The sequence below is a fragment of the Salmo salar genome, chromosome ssa18 (assembly GCF_905237065.1).
Source record: "Salmo salar chromosome ssa18, Ssal_v3.1, whole genome shotgun sequence".
Taxonomy (NCBI): domain Eukaryota; kingdom Metazoa; phylum Chordata; class Actinopteri; order Salmoniformes; family Salmonidae; genus Salmo; species Salmo salar.
Window position 1 is genome coordinate 73,015,180 of NC_059459.1, and position 18,307 is coordinate 73,033,486.

The 18,307-nt window shown below is 45.9% G+C and overlaps 2 long non-coding RNA genes across 3 annotated transcripts; one reads left to right on the forward strand and one right to left on the reverse strand.

Moving 5' to 3' along the window:
- Positions 1 to 11,469: 11,469 nt before the first annotated feature.
- Positions 11,470 to 16,692, reverse strand: LOC106577927 (uncharacterized). Of its 2 annotated transcripts, none has more exons than XR_001322235.2 (6): positions 16,404 to 16,692; positions 15,745 to 15,812; positions 14,221 to 14,341; positions 14,053 to 14,140; positions 11,855 to 11,986; positions 11,470 to 11,760 (listed from the first exon to the last, which is right to left on the reverse strand). It is a non-coding gene; the product is annotated as an uncharacterized lncRNA (long non-coding RNA). The 2 variants fall into 2 exon arrangements; XR_001322236.2 differs by having other exon boundaries at positions 15,722 to 15,812.
- Positions 11,546 to 16,536, forward strand: LOC123728754 (uncharacterized). Its single transcript, XR_006760514.1, has 2 exons — positions 11,546 to 11,775; positions 15,198 to 16,536. It is a non-coding gene; the product is annotated as an uncharacterized lncRNA (long non-coding RNA).
- Positions 16,693 to 18,307: the final 1,615 nt, after the last annotated feature.

The window sequence follows — 18,307 nt, forward strand, 5'->3', positions numbered from 1 at the left end:
GCGGTTGTCGTTGTAGGAGCTGCGGTTGTCGTTGTAGGAGCTGCGGTTGTCGTACTAGCAGCTGAGGTTGTCGTAGTAGCAGCCGCCGTTGTCGTAGTAGGAGCCGCCGTTGTCGTAGTAGGAGCCGCCGTTGTCGTAGTAGGAGCCGCCGTTGTCGTAGTAGGAGCCGCCGTTGTCGTAGTAGGAGCCGCCGTTGTCGTAGTAGGAGCCGCCGTTGTCGTAGTAGGAGCCGCCGTTGTCGTAGTAGGAGCCGCCGTTGTCGTAGTAGGAGCCGCCGTTGTCGTAGTAGGAGCCGATGTTGTCGTAGTAGGAGCCGCTGTTGTCGTAGTAGGAGCCGCGGTTGTCGTAGTAGGAGCCACGGTTGTCGTAGTAGGAGCCGCTGTTGTCGTAGTAGGAGCCGCTGTTGTCGTAGTAGGAGCCGCGGTTATCGTAGTAGGAGCCGCGGTTGTCGTAGTAGGAGCCGCGGTTGTCGTAGTAGGAGCAGCGGTTGTCGTTGCAAGAGCTGCCATTGTAGGAGCCGCAGATGTCGTAGTAGGAGCCGCCGTTGTCGTAGTAGGAGCCGCCGTTGTCGTAGTAGGAGCCGCCGTTGTCGTAGTAGGAGCCGCCGTTGTCGTAGTAGGAGCCGCCGTTGTCGTAGTAGGAGCCGCCGTTGTCGTAGTAGGAGCCGCCGTTGTCGTAGTAGGAGCCGCCGTTGTCGTGGTAGGAGCCGCCGTTGTCGTGGTAGGAGCCGCCTTTGTCGTGGTAGGAGCCGCGGTTGTCGTAGTAGGGGCCGCGGTTGTCGTAGTAGGTGCCGAGGTTGTCGTAGTAGGTGCTGCGGTTGTCGTAGTAGATGCTGAGGTTGTCATTGTAGGATCTGTTGATGTTGGAGCTCTCGTTGTAGGAGCTGCCGTTGTCGTAGCGGGAGCTGCCATAGTCGTAGCGAGAGCTGCCGTTGTCGTAGCGAGAGCTGCCGTTGTCGTAGCGGGAGCTGCCGTTGTCGTGGCGGGAGCTGCCGTTGTCGTGGCAGGATCCGCCGTTGTCGTGGCAAGAGCCGCGGGTGTCGTGGCAAGAGCCGCGGGTGTCGTGGTAAGAGCCGCGGGTGTCGTGGTAAGAGCCGCGGGTGTCGTGGTAAGAGCCTCTGTTGTCGTAGTCGTAGTAGGAGCCTCGGTTGTCGTGGTAGGAGCCTCGGTAGTCGTGGTAGGAAAAGAGGTTGTCGTAGTAGGAGATGAGGTTGTCGTAGTCGTGGTAGGAGCCTCGGTTGTCGTGGTAGGAGCCTCGGTCGTCGTGGTAGGAGCCTCGGTCGTCGTGGTAGGAGCCTCGGTCGTCGTGGTAGGAGCCTCGGTCGTCGTGGTAGGAGCCTCGGTCGTCGTGGTAGGAGCCTCGGTCGTCGTGGTAGGAGCCTCGGTCGTCGTGGTAGGAGCCTCGGTCGTCGTGGTAGGAGATGAGGTTGTCGTGGTAGGAGATGAGGATGTCGTGGTAGGAGATGAGGTTGTCGTAGTAGGAGATGAGGTTGTCGTAGTAGGAGTTGAGGTTGTCGTAGTAGGAGTTGAGGTTGTCGTAGTAGGAGTTGAGGTTGTCGTAGTCGTAGTAGGAGCCGCGGTCGTCGTGGTAGGAGCCGCGGTCGTCGTAGTAGGAGATGAGGTTGTCGTAGTAGGAGATGAGGTCGTCGTGGTAGGAGCCGCGGTCGTCGTGGTAAGAGCCGCGGTCGTCGTGGTAAGAGCCGCGGTCGTCGTGGTAAGAGCCGCGGTCGTCGTGGTAAGAGCCGCGGTCGTCGTGGTAGGAGCCGCGGTCGTCGTGGTAGGAGCCGCGGTCGTCGTGGTAGGAGCCTCGGTCGTCGTGGTAGGAGCCTCGGTCGTCGTGGTAGGAGCCTCGGTCGTCGTGGTAGGAGCCTCGGTCGTCGTGGTAGGAGCCTCGGTCGTCGTAGTAGAAGATGAGGTTGTCGTAGTAGGAGTTGAGGTTGTGGAAGTAGGAGCCTCGGTTGTCGTGGTAGGAGCCTCGGTTGTCGTGGTAGGAGCCTCGGTTGTCGTGGTAGGAGCCTCGGTCGTCGTGGTAGGAGCCTCGGTCGTCGTGGTAGGAGCCTCGGTCGTCGTGGTAGGAGGCTCGGTCGTCGTGGTAGTTGCCTCGGTCGTCGTGGTAGTTGCCTCGGTCGTCGTGGTAGGAGATGAGGTTGTCGTAGTAGGAGATGAGGTTGTCGTAGTAGGAGTTGAGGTTGTCGTAGTCGTAGTAGGAGCCTCGGTTGTCGTAGTCGTAGTAGGAGCCTCGGTTGTCGTGGTAGGAGCCTCGGTAGTCGTGGTAGGAGCCTCGGTAGTCGTGGTAGGAGCCTCGGTAGTCGTGGTAGGAGCCTCGGTAGTCGTGGTAGGAGCCTCGGTAGTCGTGGTAGGAGAGGAGGTTGTCGTAGTCGTAGTAGGGGCCTCGGTTGTCGTGGTAGGGGCCTCGGTTGTCGTGGTAGGGGCCTCGGTTGTCGTGGTAGGGGCCTCGGTCGTCGTGGTAGGAGACGCGGTCGTCGTGGTAGGAGACGCGGTCGTCGTGGTAGGAGCCTCGGTCGTCGTGGTAGGAGCCTCGGTCGTCGTGGTAGGAGCCTCGGTCGTCGTGGTAGGAGCCTCGGTCGTCGTGGTAGGAGCCTCGGTCGTCGTGGTAGGAGCCTCGGTCGTCGTAGTAGAAGATGAGGTTGTCGTAGTAGGAGTTGAGGTTGTGGAAGTAGGAGCCTCGGTTGTCGTGGTAGGAGCCTCGGTCGTCGTGGTAGGAGCCTCGGTCGTCGTGGTAGGAGCCTCGGTCGTCGTGGTAGGAGCCTCGGTCGTCGTGGTAGGAGGCTCGGTCGTCGTGGTAGTTGCCTCGGTCGTCGTGGTAGTTGCCTCGGTCGTCGTGGTAGGAGTTGAGGTTGTCGTAGTAGGAGATGAGGTTGTCGTAGTAGGAGTTGAGGTTGTCGTAGTCGTAGTAGGAGCCTCGGTTGTCGTAGTCGTAGTAGGAGCCTCGGTTGTCGTGGTAGGAGCCTCGGTAGTCGTGGTAGGAGCCTCGGTAGTCGTGGTAGGAGCCTCGGTAGTCGTGGTAGGAGCCTCGGTAGTCGTGGTAGGAGCCTCGGTAGTCGTGGTAGGAGAGGAGGTTGTCGTAGTAGGAGCCTCGGTTGTCGTAGTCGTAGTAGGGGCCTCGGTTGTCGTGGTAGGGGCCTCGGTTGTCGTGGTAGGGGCCTCGGTTGTCGTGGTAGGGGCCTCGGTTGTCGTGGTAGGAGATGAGGTTGTCGTAGTAGGAGATGAGGTTGTCGTAGTAGTAGATGAGGTTGTCGTAGTAGGAGATGAGGTTGTCGTAGTAGGAGATGAGGTTGTCGTAGTCGTAGTAGGAGCCTCGGTTGTCGTAGTCGTAGTAGGAGCCTCGGTTGTCGTGGTAGGAGCCTCGGTTGTCGTAGTAAGAGATGAGGTTGTCGTAGTAAGAGATGAGGTTGTCGTAGTAGGAGTTGAGGTTGTCGTAGTAGGAGTTGAGGTTGTCGTAGTCGTAGGCGGAGCCTCGGTTGTCGTAGTCGTAGTAGGAGCCTCGGTTGTCGTGGTAGGAGCCTCGGTAGTCGTGGTAGGAGCCTCGGTAGTCGTGGTAGGAGAGGAGGTTGTCGTAGTAGGAGATGAGGTTGTCGTAGTAGGAGATGAGGTTGTCGTAGTCGTAGTAGGAACCTCGGTTGTCATAGTCGTAGTAGGAGCCTCGGTTGTCGTGGTAGGAGCCTCGGTTGTCGTGGTAGGAGCCTCGGTTGTCGTGGTAGGAGCCTCGGTTGTCGTGGTAGGAGCCTCGGTTGTCGTGGTAGGAGCCTCGGTTGTCGTAGTCGTAGTAGGAGCCTCGGTTGTCGTAGTCGTAGTAGGAGCCTCGGTTGTCGTAGTCGTAGTAGGAGCCTCGGTTGTCGTGGTAGGAGCCTCGGTTGTCGTAGTAAGAGATGAGGTTGTCGTAGTAGAAGATGAGGTTGTCGTAGTAGGAGTTGAGGTTGTCGTAGTCGTAGTAAGAGCCTCGGTTGTCGTGGTAGGAGCCTCGGTTGTCGTAGTAGGAGTTGAGGTTGTCGTAGTCGTAGGCTCGGTTGTCGTAGTCGTAGTAGGAGCCTCAGTTGTCGTGGTAGGAGCCTCGGTAGTCGTGGTAGGAGCCTCGGTAGTCGTGGTAGGAGCCTCGGTAGTCGTGGTAGGAGCCTCGGTAGTCGTGCTAGGAGAGGAGGTTGTCGTAGTAGGAGATGAGGTTGTCGTAGTAGGAGATGAGGTTGTCGTAGTAGGAGCCTCGGTTGTCGTAGTAGGAGCCTCGGTTGTCGTAGTTGTAGTAGGAGCCTCGGTTGTCGTGGTAAGAGCCTCGGTTGTCGTGGTAAGAGCCTCGGTTGTCGTGGTAGGAGCCTCGGTTGTCGTAGTAGGAGTTGAGGTTGTCGTAGTAGGAGTTGAGGTTGTCGTAGTAGGAGTTGAGGTTGTCGTAGTCGTAGGCGGACCCTCGGTTGTCGTAGTCGTAGTAGGAGCCTCGGTTGTCGTGGTAGGAGCCTCGGTAGTCGTGGTAGGAGAGGAGGTTGTCGTAGTAGGAGATGAGATTGTCGTAGTAGGAGATGAGGTTGTCGTAGTAGGAGCCTCGGTTGTCGTAGTCGTGGTAGTAGTCGTAGTAGGAGCCTCGGTTGTCGTGGTAGGAGCCTCGGTTGTCGTGGTAGGAGCCTCGGTAGTCGTGGTAGGAGCCTCGGTTGTCGTGGTAGGAGCCTCGGTTGTCGTGGTAGGAGTCTCGGTTGTCGTGGTAGGAGCCTCGGTAGTCGTGGTAGAAGCCTCGTTTGTCGTGGTAGGAGATGAGGTTGTCGTAGTAGAGGATGAGGTTGTCGTAGTAGGAGTTGAGGTTGTCGTAGTCGTAGTAGGAGCCTCGGTTGTCGTGGTAGGAGATGAGGTTGTCGTAGTAGGAGATGAGGTTGTCGTAGTAGGAGATGAGGTTGTCGTAGTCGTAGTAGGAGCCTCGGTAGTCGTGGTAGGAGATGAGGTTGTCGTAGTAGGAGCCTCGGTTGTCGTAGTCGTAGTAGGAGCCTCGGTTGTCGTAGTAGGAGCCTCGGTAGTCGTGGTAGGAGCCTCGGTAGTCGTGGTAGGAGATGAGGTTGTCGTAGTAGGAGATGAGGTTGTCGTAGTAGGAGATGAGGTTGTCGTAGTAGGAGATGAGGTTGTCGTGGTAGGAGCCTCGGTAGTCGTGGTAGGAGCCTCGGTAGTCGTGGTAGGAGCCTCGGTAGTCGTGGTAGGAGCCTCGGTAGTCGTGGTATGGGCCTCGGTTGTCGTGGAAGGAGATGAGGTTGTCGTGGTAGGAAATGAGGTTGTCGTAGTAGAAGATGAGGTTGTCGTAGTAGGAGTTGAGGTTGTCGTAGTCGTAGTAGGAGCCTCGGTCGTCGTGGTAGGAGCCTCGGTCGTTGTGGTAGGAGCCTCGGTCGTCGTGGTAGGAGCCTCGGTCGTCGTGGTAGGAGCCTCGGTCGTCGTGGTAGGAGCCTCGGTCGTCGTGGCCGGAGCCTCGGTCGTCGTGGTAGGAGCCTCGGTTGTCGTGGTAGGAGCCTCGGTTGTCGTGGTAGGAGCCTCGGTTGTCGTAGTAGGTGCCGCGGTTGTCGTAGTAGGTGCCGCGGTTGTCGTAGTAGGAACTGCGGTCGTCATGGTAGGAGAGGAGGTTGTCGTAGTAGGAGCCTCGGTTGTCGTAGTAGGAGCCTCGGTTGTTGTGGTCATATTAGGATCTAAGGTTATGCTTGTTGCAGAGCAAAGGCTGCCTATTCCTGGAAAAAATACAAAATATTACAATTTTTAGTAAGTATAACAATACCTTAACCCTAGGCACCAGAAATTTGCATTTCCAAAACGTCAGCCCATGTTTTTCCCTCAAGATCACCACATCCTGGGAAAAAAACGAAAAACAATTTATATAGGCCCATTGGCTTGAAGATGGACCAGCCCATCTGGCATTTGCCTGAAATTCCATATAACCATTCCTTTTGTGACTTGTTTCAAGAAGCTGGGCTTATGTCCCATGTCACTACCTCACAGGAGAGGCATTTGAATGTTTTTTTTATTTAAATTTTATCATAATGCATTTTTTGGGAGAAATGCCTTCTGGAACGTGTTCTTTCATGTGCCTTAATAATTAACGTATATGCCATCTTTAAATACGAATAAAAAATGTAAATTACCAGCCTAGTAAAATACAGACACATTCCCACTAGCAATGATTGGCTGAGATAATGGATGGGCTGGACATGCTGAGAGATGAGTTTCGATTGGTCTGCCATGTAGCACGGTCTTATCTATTACATGAGCTGTTCAGTATGTGTGGATAATCATTTCTACGGCTACTTAAAAAAAACAAAGATATAATGAAGAACTGAACAAGTGTTTGCTGGACTACTTTCTGGAGGACGATCATGCTATGCTGACTCTCTCTGATACTGGAAATTAATCAGACAATGAGGAAATCCCTGACTTACGTCAAAACATTTTCATTGAACCAGACATTATAGTCTTCTGATGACAGTGGTGGGGAAGAAACTGTGTCGTTGTCACGGAAGAAGTTGACCGAATTTATGAAATCAGTGGAAGCAGAGAGATGATTGCCAAATGCTGAGAGTCCAAAAAGGAACACATAAGGCTGTTGTATAAAACTTGTCTTCTGATCACATTTTCTAACTAAGGGCAACCATGACATAGAGGAAGAAGCATTGTTCATCCATGTATACGGCTAATAGTCTAATTACATTATCAGATTTTATACGTTTCTAACTTGGTCAGAAAGTCATTTTTCATTGCAAGTTACTGTTAGCTATCTTTCTTGCATAGTTTACTACACTGTGAATACTTAAAGAGATGTGTGGGGATAAGGCTTAAGAGTGTGTGAACAATGCTGAATGGGTGTAGATAAAGAAGAGCTCTCCAGTAGGCGTACCGTACCAAAACATTCACAGACCATTTTCTTAAATGTGGGGTTACAAGTTTATCAACATTCAAAGCAGGATTACTTTCCCATTGCTCATCAACTGTGCAGTGTATGATATAACGTTGTATAGCTCTGAGTCTCTACTTTTATCCAATGTAAAAAAAAAATACAAGTTCAAATTTGCTGCATAGGACCAAATTTGGGTGGTGAGTCACATTTCTGCTTAAGCTTCACATTGAATATATTTTTACAACAATAACTAAACAGGAGATAGATACTAACCTGAAAATATTAAGAGTAACACCCAAAGTTCCATGGTTGTATTGGTATTCCCTAATACATGGGAGAAAAATATTAATCAAATTCTAAATAAATAAAACAATTATTCATCTAAAATATACATTTAAATACTAATCAATAATACAACTTGATTCATGTTAAGTCTCTATACAAAAGTTATCCTAAACAGTAAGCAGTTTTTCTGAGTGATTTTTCTATCAATATAGTAGGCTTACATTACCTGTAAGTGACAGTGTTCACTATTCCGTACATTTACATTCTGATAAGTGCATGTACTTTCAATGTATAATATTTTATAGAATAATAGAAAATGTCTTACAAAAATGGTTGCTGCTCGTCTTAGTGTTGAGGCTTCTGTGAGCTCCTCAACTGATATGCATACGTTTCTCTTTTGATTTTCTGTCGGGTGGCATCCCAAATGGCACCCTATTCCCTATATAGTCCACTACTTATAGGGGCGGCAGATAGCCGCTACCTATAGGGGCGGCAGGTAGCCTTGTGGTTAGAGTGTTGGACTAGTAACCGGAAGGTTGCAAGATTGAATCCCTGAGCTGACAAGGTAAAAATCTGTTGTTCCCCTGAAAAAGGCAGTTAACCCACTGTTCCTAGGCTGTCATTGAAAATAAGAATTTGTTCTTAACTGACTTGCATAGTTAAATAAAGATAAAATAATAAATAGTGTGCCACTTGGGATGTACATTCAGTCTCTGGCAGTTACAGTAATTACAGTTGAACAAGGAAGAAGAATCTACATTCCAACACTATCATGCCAGTAAGCAACTTCTGGTAACACTTGTTAGATCATTTCTTGGTACAGTGGTTTAAAAGTTGTAGCATACTGCAGCACAGCTTGCATGGTGACAGAGAATTCCATGGCACATTATTTAAGTGTCAGCCATTAATGCTAGCTAGCTAGTTTGACCACCAGAGGACATCTTTGAGAAGCATTTGATAGCCTTCAATAGTGGCTGTACTAGAGAATTGAAAACATTTTGTAAGAACATGGTATATGGGACTGATTTTGAGAAATGTTTCTTAATTTGATATGGCGTTTCTAGTCCAAGAAAAACTCTGGGTTTCCGTCAGGACGGAACGGAAAATATGGCGCTGTACAACGTGATGGTCGGGAGTAGGCTACAGTACTGGGCTATTTAGCTAAAGAATCCCTGTCGTGCGCCAGTTGTGTATAGCCGTAATGGAAATTTGTGACCTTATTTGACCTTTTCTGCCGCTTTTGACACAAGGTTGGATCCCTCCTTGGGGCACTACTTGTTGAGTAAATAAAACACTTAACAATCACAATACAGTAACTATTGGTCACTTATGTATTATTATTCTAATATGTATTCATTATAGAATTGTGTCAGTTATTAATGATAAACCTTTAAAATGCATCCAATCCATCTCTATTTTTCAGCTCCAGATGACAAAACCTGGACACAGTCCAAGGGTTGCAGGTCTGCCGACTTCCTTCTGGTCACACATTGTAGTCGGAGAAATATCCAATAAACCAAAGACATTGTTTTAAGTGTGAACGTACTTTATTGCAGATATTTTCCTCAAATAAAATAAACAAGTTATTACAACTGATTTACAGTAGGGGGAAAAAAGTATTTGATCCCCTGCTGATTTTGTACGTTTGCCCACTTAAAAAGAAATGATCAGTCTATAATTTTAATAGTAGGTTTATTTGAACATTGAGAGACAGAATAACCAGAAAATAATCCAGAAAAACACATGTGAAAAATGTTATAAAATGATTTGCATTTTAATGAGGGAAATAAGTATTTGACCCCTCTGCAAAACATGACTTAGTACTTGGTGGCAAAACCCGTGTTGGCAATCACAGAGGTCAGACATTTCTTGTAGTTGGCCACCAGGTTTGCACACATCTCAGGAGGGATTTTGTCCCACTCCTCTTTGCAGATCTTCTCCAAGTCATTAAGGTTGAGGCTGACGTTTGGCAACTCAAACCTTCAGCTCCCTCCACAGATATTCTATGGGATTAAGGTCTGGAAACTGGCTAGGCCACTCCAGGACCTTAATGTGCTTCTTCTTGAGCCACTCCTTTGTTGCCTTGGCCGTGTGTTTTGGGTCATTGTCATGCTGGAATACCCATCCATGACCCATTTTCAATGCCCTGGCTGAGGGAAGGAGGTTCTCACCCAAGATTTGACGGTACATGGCCCTGTCCATCGTCCCTTTGATGCGGTGAAGTTGTTCTGTCCCCTTAGCAGAAAAACACCCCCAAAGCATAATGTTTCCACCTCCATGATTGACGGTGGAGATGGTGTTCTTGGGGTCATAGGCAGCATTCCTCCTCCTTCAAACATGGCGAGTTGAGTTGATGTCAAAGAGCTCCATTTTGGTCTCATCTGACCACAACACTTTCACCCAGTTGTCCTCGGAATCATTCAGATGTTCATTGGCAGACTTCAGACGGGCCTCTATATGTATTCTTGAGCAGGGGGACCTTGCGGGCGCTGCAGGATTTCAGTCCTTCACGGTGTAGTGTGTTACCAATTGTTTTCTTGGTGACTATGGTCCCAGCTGCCTTGAGATCATTGACAAGATCCTCCCGTGTAGTTCTGGGCTGATTCCTCACCGTTCTCATGATCATTGCAACTCCACGAGGTGAGAGCTTGCATGGAGCCCCAGGCCAAGGGATAGACAGTTCTTTTGTGTTTCTTCCATTTGCGAATAATCGCACCAAATGTTGTCACCTTCTCACCAAGCTGCTTGGCGATGGTCTTGTAGCCCATTCCAGCCTTGTGTAGGTCTACAATCTTGTCCCTGACATCCTTGGAGAGCTCTTTGGTCTTGGCCATGGTGGAGAGTTTGGAATCTGATTGATTGATTGCTTCTGTGGACAGGTGTCTTTTTTACAGGTAACAAGCTGCGGTTAGGAGCACTCCCTTTAACCTGTTAGGGACAGACGTTCCGCTAGTGGAACGCCTCACCAATATCCAATGGTAGAGCGTGGCGCGAAATACAAATACCTTAAAAATGCTATAACTTCAATTTCTCAAACATATGACTATTTTACACCATTTTAAAGACAAGACTCTTGTTAATCTAACCACACTGTCCGATTTCAAAAAGCCTTTACAGCGAAAGCAAAACATTAGATTATGTCAGGAGAGTACCCTGGCAAAAATAAATCACACAGCCATTTTCAAAGCAAGCATATATGTCACAAAAACCAAAACCACAGCTAAATGCAGCACTAACCTCTGATGATCTTCATCAGATGACACTCCTAGGACATTATGTTATACAATACATGCATGTTTTGTTCAATCAAGTTCATATTTATATCAAAAAACAGCTTTTTACATTAGCATGAGATGTTCAGAACTAGCATACCCACCGCAAACTTCCGGTGAATTTACTAAATTACTCACGATAAACGTTTACAAAAAACATAATTATTTTAAGAATTATAGATACAGACCTCCTTTATGCAATCGCAGTGTCAGATTTTAAAATAGCTTTTCGGCGAAAGCACATTTTGCAATATTCTGAGTAGATAGCTCGGCCATCACAGGCTAGCTAATTTGCCACCCACCAAACTCAGATTTACTATAAGAAAAATTGTATTACCTTTGCTGTTCTTCGTCAGAATGCACTCCCAGGACTTCTACAACAAATGTTGTTTTGGTTCGAAATAATCCATAGTTATATCCAAATAGCTCCGTTTTGTTCGTGCGTTCAGGTAACTTTCCGAAGGGTGACGCGCGGGCGCAATTCGTGACAAAAATTTTCAAAATATTCCATTACCGTACTTCGAAGCATGTCAAACGCTGTTTAAAATCAATTTTTATGCTATTTTTCTCGTAAAATAGCGACAATATTCCAACCGGGCGACGTTATATTCATTCATAGACTGAAAGAAAAACATGGAGTCGTCTCGTGCACACGCACTCCAGTGTCACTGTTCCCTGCCTGACCACTCACAAAAACTCCTGTTTTTTTTCGCCCATAGACGTCATTCCACTTTCTGGCGCCTTCTGAGAGCCAATGGAAGCCTTAGAAAATCTCACGTTACTTTTGAGTGTTTTCTATCCAAATCTACTAATTATATGCATATTCTAGTTTCTGGGCAGGAGTAGTAACCAGATTAAATCGGGTACGTTTTTTATCCGGCCGTGAAAATACTGCCCCCTATCCCAAACAGGTTTTAAGAGTGTGCTCTAATCTCAGCTCTTTACCTGTATAAAAGACACCTGGGAGCCAGAAATCTTTCTGATTGAGAGGGGGTCAAATACTTATTTCCCTCATTAAAATGCAAATCAATTTCTAACATTTTTTACATTAGTTTTTCTCTATTTTTTTGTTGTTATTCTGACTCTCACTGTTCAAATAAACCCACCATTAAAATTATAGACTGATCCTTTCTTTGTCAGTGGGCAAACGTACAAAACCAGCAGGGGATCAAATACTTTCCCCCCCCACTGTACATTGTGGATAGTGTGTGCGCATGTTTCATTTTATTTTTCCTTGTCAGCCACCCATCTCTGCTTTGTCAGTCTTGATAGCCTCACCCAGAAGACACTGGGCCTGTCAGGCAGTGGTGGAGAACATGGCAGATCTGAAAGAGAGCTGCACAAAGTGACAGTAAGTATACTTATCAACAACAGGTCTGTGTGTACATCTGTTGGTGTGAGTGAGCATATGCAATACAATTCTGAATTACCTGTATCCATCTGGGAATACTCGAAAGTTTCTCCCTTCACAGCCAGTGTAGTGGGAACTGGTGCAGCCGGTAAATAAAATACCACAGCAGGGGAATTCCGTGACTGCAGCTGAACTGCTGGGGGTGGCAGATCTAAAAGAGGCACAATTTTCTTAACTGACAATAATCATACAACTAAACAGACTGAATTAGTGTAAGGCCTGGATTCAATCAGATCAAGTGTTAAGCGGTAATAGCTGACACCCGCATAGCTGATGTTTTGGCGGTGTCTGAGGTAGAGGTCGACCGATTATGATTTTTTCAACGCCGATACCAATTATTGGAGGACCAAAAAAAGCCGATACCGATTAATTGATTAATTAATATATATATATATATATGTAATAATGACAATTACAACAATACTGAATGAACCCTTTTATTTTAACTTAATATAATACATAAACAAAACTCAATTTAGTCTCAAATAAATAATGAAACATGTTCAATTTGGTTTAAATAATGCAAAAACACAGTGTTGGAGAAGAAAGTAAAAGTGCAATATGTGCCATGTAAAAAAGCTAACATTTAAGTTCCTTGCTCAGAATATGAGAACATATGAAAGCTGGTGGTTCCTTTTAACATAAGTCTTCAATATTCCCAGTTAAGAAGTTTTAGGTTGTAATTATTATAGGACTATTTCTCTCTATAGCATTTGTATTTCATATACCTTTGACTATTGGATATTCTTATAGGCACTATAGTATTGCCAGCCTAATCTCGGGAGTTGATAGGCTTGAAGTCATAAACAGCGCTGTGCTTCAAGCATTGCGAAGAGCTGCTGGCAAATGCAGGAAAGTGCTGTTTGAATTAATGCTTACGAGCCTGCTGCTGCCTACCACCGCTCAGTCAGACTGCTCTATCAAATATCAAATCATAGACTTAATTATAATATAATAAACACACAGAAATACGAGCCTTAGGTCATTAATATGGTCAAATCTGGAAACTATCATTTCGAAAACAAAACGTTTATTCTTTCAGTGAAATACGGAACCGTTCTGTATTTTAACGAACGGGTGGCATCCATAAGTCTAAATATTGCTGTTACATTGCACAACCTTCAATGTTATGTCATAATTATGTAACATTTTGGCAAATTAATTACGATCTTTGTTAGGAAGAAATGGTCTTCACACAGTTCGCAACGAGCCAGGTGGCCCAAACTGCTGCATAGACCCCGACTCTGTTGCACAGAAGGCAAGAGAAGTGACACAATTTCCCTAGTTAATATTGCCTGCTACCATGAATTTCTTTTAACTAAATATGCAGGTAAATTTTTTTTTTAATTGTGTAGTGATTTTAAGAAAGGCATTCATGTTTATGGTTAGGTACAATGGTGCAACGACAGTGCTTTTTTTGCAAATGCGCTTGTTAAATCATCACCCGTTTGGCGAATTAGGCTGTGATTCGATGATAAATGAACAGGCACCGCATTGATTATTTGCAACGCAGGACGAGCTAGTTAAACTAGTAATATCATCAACCATGTGTAGTTAACTAGTGATTATGTTAAGATTGATTTGTTTTTTATAAGATAAGTTTAATGCTAGCTAGCAATTTACCATGGCTCCTTGCTACACTCGCGTAACAGGTGGTCAGCCTCCACGCAGTCTCCTCGTGGAGTGCAATGTAATCGGCCATAATCTGCGTCCAAAAGTGACGATTACCGATTGTTATGAAAACTTGAAATCGGCCCTTATTAAATCGGTTGACCTCTAGTCCGAGGTGTAACTGCGTTGGATCTGTCAAATCGGTGAGCAGCAGCCCTTCACCGTCCTATTCACGTTATAAGTTCAGAACGAGAAAGTGTAAGTTACATAGAAATAATGATGCTCAAATTCAAAATCATTCAACTAAATAAAGAGGATTTCTATCAGCCAAATCGAGGTGTAGATTACATCTCTAATTCCAGTGTTCTAACTTGTAAACAGGGCTGCATGAGATTTCTGTTAATGCGACTCTGTACAGCCAATGGCAATGTCCACGTTAGGTATAATGCCAGGAGACGCTTGTGGATATGACAGCTTGTTCTACAGTTATACCTCAGACACCGCCAAAACAACCGCTATGCAGATGTTGGCTGAAGCGGATGTGATTAAATGGAGCCCCAAGTGAGGGAGAGTGTGCATGTGTGTATACATGTATGTGATAATTACCTGTATCACCTTTCGTGGCCCGTGTAGCAGGTGCAGGGGCAGACGACTGCAGCTGTTAAGACTGGTTGAGCTAATAGGGGTGTCAGATCTAAAAGAGAGAGGAACAATTTTCAACCGTTAAAATAATTATACAACAAAACAGAGTGAGTGTGTGTGTTTGATAAATACCTGGACCACATCACACTGCTTCAGGTCTACAAGCCTCTGGAAGTTCCAGCATGTCACTCCATGCCTGGAACAGCTTGGAGGAAAGATGGTTACCTGTCACCCACCGAGCAGGTTGGCAGATCTGAAAAATAGGCACAATATAATTTTAATGACAAAGCCTTGACTACACACTAACCTAAACAGAACAAACTATGGGAGGCGCACAGTAGTACATACAGCCATGACTACATGGAACTATATTCCACATCAAGTAACTCATGCAAGCAGTAAAACTAGATTTAAAAACCAGACAAAAATACACCTTGTGGAACAGTGGGGACTGTGAAGAGACATGTATATACACACACGATAACATATGCACTGTACACACACGTACACAATATTTTGTGTTTTAGATTTGTGGTAGTAGAGTAGTGGCCTGAGGACACGCACTTAATGTGTTGTGAATGTATTGTAATGTTTTTAAAATTGTATAACTGCCTTAATTTCGCTGGACCTGGAGAAGAGTAACTGCTGTCTTGGCACTAGCTAATGGGGATACATAATAAATACAATACAACAAATGAATTACGTTTGTGTGTGTTTGGCAACCCACACAGCAGACTTCATTTTCCCAACTGCTCATTGTACTTGCCCTTGCAATCTGATATGTGTGTGTTCTGTGTTATTATGACTTAGAAGTGTCAACCTGACCACATCCTTGTAGTAGGCCATTCAGTGATTAGCTTTGGGAAAAATGACTAACAGTGTACAGTAAAAAGGATATCAAATATTCAGATCTGGATTGACAAGTAGGCTAAATCATGTGAAGATACAAACCTCTATGGCTTAGTCTACACTCAAGTTTAATAAAGGATGCAGGACATGAGCTCTAGGACCATGCCTCAGGACTACCTGGCCTGACGACTCCTGGCTGTCCCCGTCTCCAGTCCACCTAGTCATGCTGCTGATCTAGTCTCTGCTGTTTCTGTCTGCAGCTATGGAACCCTGACCTGCTCAAGGCTCACCAGAGGTACTACCTTGTCCCAGGCCCGCTGTTTGAACCTGTCTCTACCGGACCTACTGTCTCAACCTCTAAATGCTCAGCTATGAAGAGCCAACTGGCATTTACTCCTGAGGTGCTGAACTATTGCACCCTCTACAACCACTGTGATTATTATGATTGGATCCTGCTGGTCATCTATGAATGTTTGAACATCTTGAAGAATAATCTGGCTAAATGGCTGTACTCTTTTATAATATCCATCAGCAAAGCCAGAAGAGGACTGGCCACCCCTCAGAGCCTGGTTCCTCTCTAGGTTTCTGCCTTTTAGGACGTTTTTCCTAGCCACAGTGCTTCTACGTCTGCATTGCTTGCTCTTTGGGGTTTTAGGCCAGGTACCTGTATAAGCACTTTGACAACTGCTGATGTAAAAGGGCTTTATAAAAGACATTTGATAGATTGCTTGTATATGCTTCTATTCATGTCAGTAACTCTAAATATGACATTTAGTTGCCTTACATTTCCTCAATAGGAAGTTGTACCTTAAGCCAACACTTTTCTCCTGGTCTTTCCTGCTGGGGACAGGGGGCTTCAGGTTTGGGAATGGAGCCTAGAGAAATGGAATATTAGCAATAATTAGTGTCCACATTTCTGAATGAATGAAATTCCATATGGGTTAGCTGTGTATCTCATCTGATTGACAATTGTTGATGATATACTGTATATGTCTATTTTCTTTAGAAAATCTGCCACCAAACCACACACTTATATCTAGTGATTGTTCACACTACCATTATCTTATTTGACCAAATCAAAAATAACACAATTTTGTCAATGGACCCAACGAATAACAAAACAGTAGGAAGGCTATTGTTGCTGTATACTGTACCCTACCCCATCAAACTACTACTAGCTGGTCACAAGGCTACATTGTTATCATTTAGTAATGTTGTACTGTAATCTACTGCACCCCATATCAACCAACTAGTAGTGACAAGGCTATATTGTTGTCATTCAGTAATACTGTAACGGTACTGTGGCCCACAACAAATTATTATCCACCTAGCTAGCTAGTGATAGCTTAGCTAGCTCAAAATAAACCATCAGTGAATGACAACATACTTTTAAAGGAAATATCTATCTAGCATGTATGATTGCATGTAACACAACATTGCAAAGTTTGAACGCAAAGTTTACTGACCAGTATGCTGTTCTCTCTCGGGAACTAGAGTGAGGGCGGCATCCAAATATGAGGTTAGCTAGCGCCGTTACCGTGGTTAGCATTAGCTATGTAAGTATCTATCCAGCAACAATGTCGAGGTCAAAAAACAAAATTAACCATGTTAAGCCATGCTGACTTCGGAAGATAAGTCAAATTGGACTGGAATAATTAACAGGCTGAACGTACATTTCTGTGACTAACTAGCTAACTTTAGCTTGCTAGCTCAGTGGCCGGTGATGCACCTATTCCGGTTTACAGAGTGTGCGTCCCTCCCCCCTCCCACGCCCTGCATGGAGAAGCGCCACTGAGTCAACATGTGGTCAGAATTATATTACACTCAGGTTGGTTTACGAACCACATTGACAATGCATGGGAAACGGTTTAGGGCCGTTTAGCAAAATAGTCCCCATGGTTGTATACTCTGCAAAAACACATTCACGCTTTTAGTACACCAAAATACCTTTGGTTTTGTGATCTCAGAGCCGGCTCATTTTCAAGTCATGGTTACGGTCTTAACCCTGGAACGGGTAGCACCATAGAAAGAACCTGGCTTGATGAAAACGATGTCCATTTCGTCTGTGCTTCATGAAATGGGTTTCCATGGACGAGCAGCCGCACACTATCCTTAGATCCATTGGACTCTGGAGCAGTGGAAACGCGTTCTCTGAAGTGATTAATCACGCTTCACCATCTGGCAGTCCGACGGACGAATCTGGGTTTGGCAGATGTCAGGAGAACGCTACCTGCCCCAATGCATAGTGCCAACTGTAAAGTTTGGTGGAGGAGGAATAATGGTCTGGGGCTGTTTTTCATGGTTCGGGCTAGGCCCCTTAGTTCCAGTGAAATGAAATCTTAATGCTAGAGCATACAATGACATTCAAGACGATTCTGTGCTTATGACTTTGTGGCAACAGTTTAGGGAAGGCCCTTTTCTGTTTCAGCATGACAATGCCCCTGTGCACAAAGCGAGGTCCATACAGAAAGGGTTTGTCGAGATTGGTGTAGATAAACTTGACTGGCCTGCTCAGAGCTCTGACCTCAACTCTATCGAACACCTTTGGGATGATTTGGAACACGACTGTGAGACATGCCTAATCACCCAACATCAGTGCCAGACCTCACTATTGCTCTTGTGGCTGAATGGAAGCAAATCCCCACAGCAATGCTCCAGCATCTAGTTGAAAGCCTTTAAAGAAGAGTAGAGGCTGTTATAGCAGGAAAAGGGGGGACCAACTTCTGGAATGAGATGTTCGATGAGCTGGTGTCTACATACTTTTTGGGACACAAAACTACCTCCATACATCCATTTGTTTGTATGAATTACCTTCAGACGAGTCAATTGACACTTGTGTTCAGGACAGTCTCCCCTTTCATTAGTGGGGTCATATTAGTTTGTAGCTCAAACGGTTCGTACACTACAGACAGAAGTTGGCACATCAGTGTTACCGACTTCAAACGAGTCCCGTGACACTTGTGGGGGTCGTAGAGCAAAACGGAGAATACCATAGTGTTCGTGGGAGTCTCCCCTTTCCATAGATTCATAACCGTTCAGACGCTACAGACGTTTCCGTGAGAATACCGATTTTCGATCTGTCTCATGATCTGACAAATACCACTGTAGCTCGGCCACCTGTGGATTGAGATGCAACCCATGCAAAAAAGTGATATCTCTTGATTGAAGTGATGGATTTTTGTATTAGAATACTTTAAATGTTATATCATGAGAAAGTTATAAGCGATTTACTGTGTTATGCATTATATGTATCCCGAATGTCCTTAATTACAAAAGTAGTGCACTACAGTGCATTCGGAAAGTACAGTTGAAGTCAGACACCTTAGTCAAATACATTTAAACTCAGTTATTCACAATTCCTGAGATTTAA